Source organism: Phyllostomus discolor, chromosome 5 (genome assembly GCF_004126475.2).
Source record: "Phyllostomus discolor isolate MPI-MPIP mPhyDis1 chromosome 5, mPhyDis1.pri.v3, whole genome shotgun sequence".
Lineage (NCBI taxonomy): Eukaryota > Metazoa > Chordata > Mammalia > Chiroptera > Phyllostomidae > Phyllostomus > Phyllostomus discolor.
The window spans coordinates 4,832,652-4,842,643 of record NC_040907.2 but is presented as its reverse complement, the minus strand read 5'-3'; positions in this window follow the sequence as shown (position 1 = coordinate 4,842,643).

Below are 9,992 nucleotides of genomic sequence, written 5' to 3'. Positions count from 1 at the left end.
CTGGGGGCCAGGGCCTGCAACCTAGGAATGTGCCCTGACTGGGAATCGAACCTGCGATACCTAGTTCGCAGCCCGCGCTCAATCCGCTGAGCTACGCCAGCCAGGGCGTAAAACGTGTTTTTAAAAGATTCATTGAAAATGCTAAGAATCTTCAGGAGACCTTAGTCACCCTGGATCTTTGTGTCCCTTTCAATCAACTCAGCCTCAGAGAGTGCAACAGCAAAATTCTCGGGTTAGCCAGCCCGTGGGCCAGGGTCAGCCGGGAGTCACCCTGACCCAGTCACTTGTCCACTCCATCCCCCAGGCTGGCACAGCCTAGTGCCCTGGAGCATGAACTCACCAAAGACCCCCATCTGCCTGCAGAGGCAAACCCAAGGGGACCTCCAGGACCAGACGAGACGTCACAGACTTGAGGGACCCCTCACCTGGGAGGTGCCTGGAGCCTGCCTGTACTTTGAGGAAGAGTCGACAGGAACTGCCGACGAATTGGATGTGGAATGCGAGAGAAAATGGTGCAGGGACCTCAAGGCCTTGACCAGCACAACCAGGCAATTGGAGCTGCCGTTGACCGAGATGGGGGAAGAAAGCGGAGGAGCAGGTCTGAGACGTGGGAGGGTCTTGGCAAGGGTCCTCTGAACTCAAAACTGCAGCGAGATCTTAGGGACGGGGGTTCACTCGGGGGACGAGTCAAGTCAGCAGAACGAGGGAGCACGGCCAGGGAGGCGAGTCAGGGGTAACGCTTCTGGGACCACGCCCTGTTTCTCCTGAAACAAACGAACACGCAGACACACAGCTGGTGTTCCTGTCTCCCCCCTCTCTACCTAAAAGCCAGCCTAGGAGAAACCCTGTTACAACCCCCTGCTTTGTTCGCGTTACAATGTATCCTGGCGATGGCTCCTCCGCGGACGTGCCAGGTGCAATGCCCATCAGCCCCCGGGGGAGAGGCACGGGGGCCCCTCCCTGCGGGTCTGCAGCTCCTGGGCGGGTCCCCACCCACCCCGCCCCGGAGACACGGAATTGGGGGACGAGTGAGAGCACCCAGGGTGTGCGCGTGCCCGCAGATGTGCTCTGGAGTCCCACCACTGCTAACATGTCCTTAAATTGTTTGTTCTAGAAACTTCCGGGCACACATGAAAGTAGAGATGATGGTGTCATGAGCTTCCTCGGGCTCATCATTCAGCTTCAACCATTATCAACATTTTCTGACCTTGTTTTATCTCCCACCACAAGCACTTTGCGGGGGGGGGGGTGGTATTTTAAAATAAATTCTGTGTCATTTCACCCTTAAGTGCGCCATTATACATCTCTAACTTAGAAGGCCTTAAAAAAACACACACACACACCATAATGATTGCGTAGTTTCCTGTGGCCGCTGTAGCCAATTCCCACAAACTTACTGGCTTAAAACCGTATATATTTCTCTCTCTCTTTCTTTCTTTCTTTCTTTTTATATAAGATTTTTTTAAAGATTTTATTTATTTATTTTTAGAGAGGGAAAGGAGGGAGAAAGAGAGAGAAACATCAATGTGCGGTTGCTGGGGGTCATGGCCTGCAACCCAGGCAGGTACCCTGACCGGGAATCGAACCTGCGACACTTGGGTTCGCAGCCCGTGCTCAATCCACTGAGCTACGCCAGCCAGGGTTATATTTACTTTCATATAGCTCTGGGGGTCAGGCATCCAAAGTGGGTCTACAACCACGGTGTCAGGGCTGCGTTCCTTCTGGAGGCTCTGGAGGAGAATCCCCGTCCTCGCCCTTCCAAGCTTCTAGAAACCTCTTACGAGTCCTTGCCTGACAGCCCCGAATCATGCTAACCTCTACTGTGTAATCCTCTCTGCTTCTGACTCCCCTGCCCCCCTTCTGTGAGGACCCCCATCCCTGCACCGCACCCACCCGGAAAACCCCAGACAGTCACCCCCTTTCAAGGCCCTTCACTTAGTCACACCCGCGAAGTCCCTTTTGCCACTTCGCGTCCCAGGTTGTGGGTGAGGACGGGGACATGTCCTTGGGGACCGGCACTCAGCCTGCCAGAGTCACCACGCTGCACTCGTAGTAAACAAAACTTCGGGAATTCTTCCATATCATACAATGTCCGGCCTATATTTAAATTTCTGGAGTTTTTAAATTTTTTTATTTTTGGTTGGTTGGGGGTTTTTTTCCATTTAGTTTATTTGGGTCTGGATCCAAACACTGTGTCAGGTTGTGAGGTCCCTTCCGTCGCCCTTTCCCTGTACCAGTCGCCCCTTTCCTTCCTCCCTAGTTGCTTTTTCAGGACTCGGTGCCGCGGGAGAAACTGGGTCATTTGTCCCCTGGAACGTGTGGATCCTTGCCCTGTGGTGCGGTCTCATTGTTCCTCTGTCCCTTGCGTTTCCTGTGAACGGGCAGCTCTAAATCCAGGTTTCGTTGTAGGCAAGAATCCTTCAGATATTGTCCTCTGGACTTCCTAGCCCCTCAGGTCACGAGGACACGTCTCCAGGTCCTGGCGGTGTCCTGTGACGGGGCCACCCTGCCAGCACCTTGAGCTCAGACGTCCAGCCTCCAGAACCCCGAGAAAGCACTTTTCTGCTGTGTAAGTCACGTGTGCTACTTCGTGAGGACGGCCCTAGCAAACTGACACACTCAGTCTTAGGAGTTTCCCTTCTATTCCGCGCTTGCTAAGCATTCTCACCCATAAATGATCGCTGACTCTTCTCAAATGCTTTATCCATGCTCACTGGGATCATTGCATAGTTTTTCCCCTTTAACCTACATATGACCTGGATTATTATCAAGCACGATCTTGTCAAATACTGCCTCTGCCCTTTCTCTCTCTCTCTTTTGCAGTGGAGCTCCAGGTAATCCTAAACTAGACTTTGTCGTTCAATCCTCTGTCTGTCTGTGCTTCCCGAGCTCTCGGAGTCTCTCTCTCTGTGTCTCTGGGGCACCCTCTAACTTCTTCTTCTTTGTCCTTTTGGGGACCATTTCTGTGTCCAATTTTACCTAATAATCTGCTCTTGAATAGACTTGTTCTTATTTTTAAAAGTCTACTTGCTTTTTTTAAAATACCATGATTAGGTGTATTTTTAAAATACGCCTGATCATGTTTGGAAGTCTCAGAGTTGACTTTGTTTTGTTTTGTTTTTAAGATTTTATTTATGTATTTTCAGAGAGAGGGGGGAAAGGAGGGAGAGAGAGAGGGAGAGAAACATTGATGTGCGAGAGATACATTGATCAGTTGCCTCTCGAGCACCCCCAACTGGGGACCCAGTCCGCAACCCAGACATGTGCCCTGACTGGGAATCGAACTGGTGACTTTTCAGTTCACAGGCCAGCACTCAGTCCACTGAGCCACACCAACCAGGGCCTTTTATTTTTTTAGAGAGAGAGAGAGGGGAAAGGGAGACAGAGCAAAGTATCAGTTTGTGGTTGCACTTATTTATTGGTTGATTTTTGCATTCACTGGTTGACTTTCTTTGGTACTTTTTTAATCCTCGCCCAAGACCATTTTTCCATTGCTTTTTTAGAGAGAGAAGAAGGGAGAGAGAGAAACACCAATGCAAGAGAGAAGCATCTGCCTGGGCCAGAGATCGAACCTGCCCCCTTTTGGTTATGGGACATTTCAACCAACTGAGCCACACTGGCCAAGGCACTGGTTGATGCTTGTATGTGCCCTGACCGGGGATTGAACCTGCAACCATGGTGTATCAGGACAACTCTCTAACCAGCTGAGCTACCTTGCCATGGTGGAAGGAATTAATTTTAATTTGCCTTATACACGCGCACCATGCAACCCTTTCGACGGAAAGGGAGCGAGCGCAGGCCCCAGTGGCGGGAACCATGTGTCATTTTGCAGACGGTTTGTTCTATTTTTCTTTTAAACTGAGCTGCGGCATTCTCTCCGGAACCTTTCTGTAGTCATTGTACTCATTCCTGGAGCCACAAAGGTTCAGTCTATTTCCTTTGCTATGTAACAATCTGACAACCCTTCAGTAGCTTGAATTCAGCTCTCCAGTCCCCCGAGGCCTGCTCTCCTCCCGAGGTCGGGGAGGCCCGTGCTGCGTCCCCCCAGCCTGCCTCCCTGGAGGGGCCCTCGGAGGTCTCCCTGCTCAGAACTGAGCACCCCCCTTCAGAGCGTGACCTCCACGCGGGACCGGAGCCATCTAACCATGCACGCAAGTCCTAGCGGCTACGTCACCCTGAGCCAGGCATTAGGGAGAGGCGATTTTTTTTTAAGTTTAGAAAATTGAGTAAACATTTTTTTAAAAAAATCTAGGCAAAAGGAGATATCACGAGAGAGAGAGAGAGCAGGAGAGAGAGGAAGAGACGGAGAGAGAATGTGGACACAGAGATGCACGGGGAGGGCCGTGACGACAGGCAGTTTGAAGCAATACATCAGCAAGCCAGAGACTGCAGCAGCCACCAGACACCAGAGAGAGGCAAAGAATGGATGCTCCCTGGGCCTCCGAAGGGAGCCGACCCTGCCGACACCACGGTTTTAGATGTCTGGACTCCAGAACTGGGAGCAAATACGTGTCTGTCGTTCTAAGCCACCCAGTGTGTGGCACTTGGCCACAGCAGCCCTACGGACTAACGCAGAGACGATCTGGGCTGCGCCGGCCTCCGCCAGACCCCCATCTGAAAGCACCTCGCCAGAGACTGCAAGTGAGACCCGCAGAAGACCTGCCAGCCGAGCCCAGGTCCACCCCAGAGCAAAGGAAACCGCTGCTGTCTCAGGCCACTGCGTTCTGGGACGGCTCGTGCTGTGGCACCAGCTGTCCGAAGCACGCTCTAGCGTCACTCCACTCCACAGCAGCTGCAGCGATCCTTCAACACCAGACACCAGGTCCTGGCCGTGTGGCTCAGTGGGTTGGGTGTCATCTGCAAAGCAAAAGGTCGCTGGTTTGATTCCCGGTCAGGGCACAGGCCTGGGTTATGGGCCAGGTCCCCCGTTGGGGGTGTGTGAGAGGCAACTGATTACTGTTTCTCTCTCCCATCAATGTTTCTTTCCCTCACTTTCTCCCTTCCTTTTCCTCTCTCTAAAAATAAATAAGGATGTTTTTTTTTTAAACAGGTGTCAGAGCACGTCATTGCTCTGCTCGAAACCCACCATCACCTCCTCTCGCTCAGGCGAAACTCATGGTCCTTCGAATTGCCCATGAGGTGCCCGCCCCATCTGCCACGGCACCAGGCCTGGCACTGACCCCAGCCCCCCCGCTCGGGCACACTGGGCTGTTCCAACTCCCCAGGCAGGAGGTCCCCTCTGATGGGAACCTTCCTCCCAGTGACTCGCTTCCCGGGTCTGTTGAAATGTCTCCTCTGACTCGGGGCATGTGTATATGCTTATGCGTTTTTAAATGACAGCCTTCCTCCTCCCAGCCCATTAGAAGGTAGTTTTCAGAGGTTCGGGCTTTTTTGGTTTGGTTCGGCTTGGTATTTTCCCTTGCTATACCAAGGTCCTGGTGCAAGTGGGGACTCAATGAACAGGTGTCGTGGTGACAAATTAAAGTCACTGCTTCCCCATCAGTGGACTGGCCTTTCTCTTCTCACTGAGTTGGGTGTGGCCTTCATCCCAACGGGTCGGGCTGAGTTTGCTGGGCTCTTGCGGGCTGCAGAGCCTGAGGCACACGGATCCTGGAGGGGTCACGGGGAAGTAGCGAGGGCAGGAATAACTGGGCAGTGGGCCTCCTGAGGGCAAGGGAGTCACTCCAGCACTGGAGGCTGCGGGTTGGCCTCCCACAGCAGGTCTGCTGAGCCGTCACCTATGTCTCCTTCCACCACACCACCAGCGGACACTGCTTCCCGCCAGCTCTCAGAGCTGGTGTCCTCGTGGGCTGTCCGGCCTCCTGGACCCTCTTACAGGACACTCCCTACGGCTGCAGCTCCTGCCCTCAGATCACTCTCTCCGTAGACCCTGAGTCCAAACTCCCCAAGGGAGAGGCTCCAATGGGCTGGCCAGTCCCTCGCAGTCAGTCCACTGTGACTGGGCAGAGCCTCAGGCCAGGCCTCCTCTGGTGCTGATCCTGGGTCCAGTCAACTGGGCAGCCAAGGCCGGCCCAGCCCGAGAAATCCATCCCCGGGCACTTGGGTGCGGCAGGCACTCAGAAGGCAGGCACTTGTCAGCTGTCACCTTGCTTGGCTTGTTTGGTGCAAATCCTTAGTCGGCCACACACTGACGGCTGTCCAGCCCTGCTCTGCTGGCCTGTGAATTTTTAGCAGCATGTCCTCACTGCCCGCATCTGGGAGAAAACACCTTAGGATACCCACCAGCCAGTTACACACCTGCCCGGTCTGCATGGCTCTCCCAGCCCCAGGAGTATTCACACGGGCTGTGACAAACGCCGGGCTGAAATCCGCGCTCCGCTGGGCACTCTCTGACCGTCAGGAAACAAAGGAAACCACCACCGGACTAGTCAGGTCAGTCAGGGAACCCCAGCGCAGGAGGGCCAGGGACCTGGCTTCCAGAGAACCGTGAGGTGTTTGCGGGAACTCAGAGAGAGGGTCTGCCCTTTGTTTAGGAACTGCCATCACAAGTGTGGGGTTGGGGACATTTTGTAATTGTAACTCGAACTGCGATGCAGTGTGACCGCCCTGTGACACTGGGGGAGGCTTTCTCCTCCCAGCTGCAGAATTTTATGGAGAGAACACAGAATCCGGCAGAGAGGAAGGCTCCCTGAGTCACAGCTCTCTAATCCGAAGCTGCTACAGTTAAACCGTGTGTGTGGTTACCGTCCTGGCCCGGATGTGCCAAGGCCGGGAGGGCTCCGGGGATGAAGTTCAGTGTTGTGGCCTCTCACCCAAATCCCAGGCTGAGGTGAAGTTCATGGTGGAGGAGCAGGAGGCTCTGCGGTTGGGGGTTGGTGCCCGGCGCCTCCACTCAGCACTAGCTGCGGGCGTGGGAGCTCAGCTAGCCTGTGCTTTGAGAAGTGGAGATGATCCGTGCAACCCAGTCGTGGCCTTGTTGCCAGCAGCAAATGCGTCACACCTGGCAGATGACAAGGCCTCCGCACTGTTGCAGATTTGTGATAGGTCGGGGCGGGGCGAGTTCTCCTTATCTCGTGGTCCAGGGGAGCCTCCGTGGAAACCCTGTTCTCAGCCAATGAATCATCATCACAAGGGGCCGCTGCCTCCTGAAGGCAGAGCGGGCTCCAGCTTTTCCCTCGGGAGCTCACTCACACTGCGTCGTCTGACCTCTCTGCTCTGCCCGGGGGCTGGCATTTCAGAGTGGGCCGTCCGAGGGTCCTGCATCTCTCCTGCCTCTAGGAGTGCTCCTGGCCCAGCTGACGCTGTTGGCTGTAAGTGCGCTGGGCCTCCGTCCAAGCGACAACCCTCGGAACTGTGAGGAAAGAGGGTAGGACCAGGTGCAGGGGGAAGAACAAGGCTCCAGAACCACGGCAGCTGCTGCTTAGAGAGCTCAGTGCCCTGCAGGCCTCTGGCCCGGCTGGGGGTGATTATTCCCGCACTGATGAGAGCCGCCTGGCTGCCAGAGCGCCCGCCTCCCAAGGCCCTGTGACCACCCCCCCCCACCCCCCCCACCCCCCCGATTGCAAAGACAAAGGAGCTGGTGCCCAGAGGATCCACGCAGAGCTCTTTGACACAAGAGGGATACTCTTCCCTGAGTTTCTCTGGCTGGTCCAGAGCCCCATGGCCCGCCTCCCCACTTTATTTGCACCTCTGAGGGGAGCACTGCTCACCGGGAGCCCCCTCCTTGCTCCCCTGACTCCCTGGGTCATTTTCTTCCTTAACCCCCCATTTCCTTGCTCCCCTCAGGTGGGCACCCCTGATAAATGTCCTCCTCGCAGTGACGGTTTACACACCACACTGTGTTCTCCTTTCGGTTCCCCTGACGCTTGCCCAATCCCTCCTTCCTGCCGCAGACTCTGTGAAGTCATCCCTGCAGGAGGCGGGGTGTGGAGCTGTGCAGCCGGGGGCCCTGCGAGGCGCCCTCCAACCATGGCAGGCAGACTGCTGACTGCAGTGGAGAGGGGACATGTGAGTTTCTTTAAAGGAAGCGCTTGGAAAGCGTGGTACATTGAGAATCAACCACATTTCTAGAAGACACTGCAAGGGAAGAGCTGAATTTAAGTTGTTTTCTTTCAGACTGGGTCAGCGCTCATAAACGTTGCTGGCAGGAGTGCAGAGAGGTGCAGATACTTAGGAAAGCAGTGTTGAGGAGGCTTATACCCATGACCCAGGATTTCCACATCTTGGTGTATGTCCTTGGCGTGTGACCTAGAGAAACCCTTGTGCCTGTGCTCCAGAGACATTTGCAACAACATTCATAGCAGTACTGTTGGTATTTACAAGGAAAAAAGAACCAAGAAACAACTCGAATGTACTTGATAGGAAAATGTGACATTCACACAATGGAATACTATACAGCACTGAAAACACTGTAAAGCTGTAGGGATGGAGCTCACAAATATCGAGTGCAGCGAAACGTCGTAGAAAAGGCTACAAAGAGTACAATGTCAGTTATGTAAAGTTCAAAAAACACTTAAAAAGCAAAGAAAAGCGAGGGAGTAATAAACACAAAATTTAGGATAGCGGCCCCTCCCGGGCCAGAGGAGAATACACAGGGACCTTAACAGCGTGGCTGATGTCTCTCTTACAGTGGCGGTGGGTACCTAGACATTCCTTTGTCATTCTTTTTTAAATATTTTATTTATTTATTTATTTATTTATTTAGAGAGGGAAAGGAGGGAGATAGAGAGAGAGAGAGAAACATCAATGTGCGGTTGCTGGGGGTTATGGCCTGCAACCCAGGAATGTACCCTGGCTGGGAATCGAACCTGGGACACTTTGGTTCCCAGCCCGCGCTCAATCCATTGAGCTACGCCAGCCAGGGCGCCCTTTGTCATTCTTTACACCGGACACACTTCATCTAGCCTTTGGTGTATGTGAGACAGTGATGAACACGCAAGTCTCCTCAGTCTGTTCTGAGGACAGACTCCCCACCTAGGTCCTGTTACCCCTCTGAGCTATTACCTCCCTCGGCCACTTGGGCAACTCCGAAGTTTCCTGTGTGGTAAGAGATCTGCCATTTTTCAGCCCACCAGCAGTTTTCAACCAGAACTACACAAACCACAGGTGGGTCACGGGCTGCTGCAGGTTCACCCTCTCTCAATCCCAGCATCCATCTGCAGTTGTCTCCCAGGTACTCCCTGCAGTGCTTCACGGCATGGTCCTCTGAAAACAGCCTTGGACACTCATTGCCCTTCCTTGCCCACAGGTGGGGAGAACGCCACTGGTATGCCACTGCACTGAAATTGCCCAACTAGCATTATTAATCAGCGGTAAGTAATAACTAAATGCCTGCAACAAGGTCAATGTCCCCGCTGACAAAGCCTCAGGAGTCATGGAGACAAGAGGGGCATTTGACAGCCTGTGGATTTGGGGAACGATGAGGGCATCGCCGTGCATTAATCATTAACATTTGAACTACAATTTCAGGTCAAAGTGCTGGCTCAGAAGGCTGTGCCATGGCCCCGAGAATCTTGCAAGAGCAGCTATGATTATGTTCTTCATTTGATTTGCTGCTAGGAATCACTGGCTGTGGCCAGACAGCAGTTAGAGAAGCCCTGTCTTTCTATCTTTCTCTCTCTCTAAGATTGTTTTGGAGCCATGTCAGGGCCACACCCTAAAACTGCTCAGAAAATAAGAGCTCTGAGTGTCTGATTTCTGCAGACGATTTGGAGATGCTGGCTGTTCACTGAGGTGCTGAGTCACAGGGCTGGGATCTTGGTTTTAAGCAGTCTGAAACATCAGTGTCTTGCTGCTGAAATCATAAACTCTGCTTGCAAAAAAATTCATCTAATTCTTTAGGAAACATTTTACAATCCCCTTGTTGCTTGTTTGTTGAATTTAATCCTAAAGGTCTTGCTTCTTAGACAATGGAAAGCAAACACTGTGGATCCAACAGGTGTTCTTCGCCTTTCCTGGGTACCTTGGAAACCTGAGCCAATAGTAGTAGCTCAAGGGATTAAGAAAAAATGCTAGGAATTATGGAAGGAAGG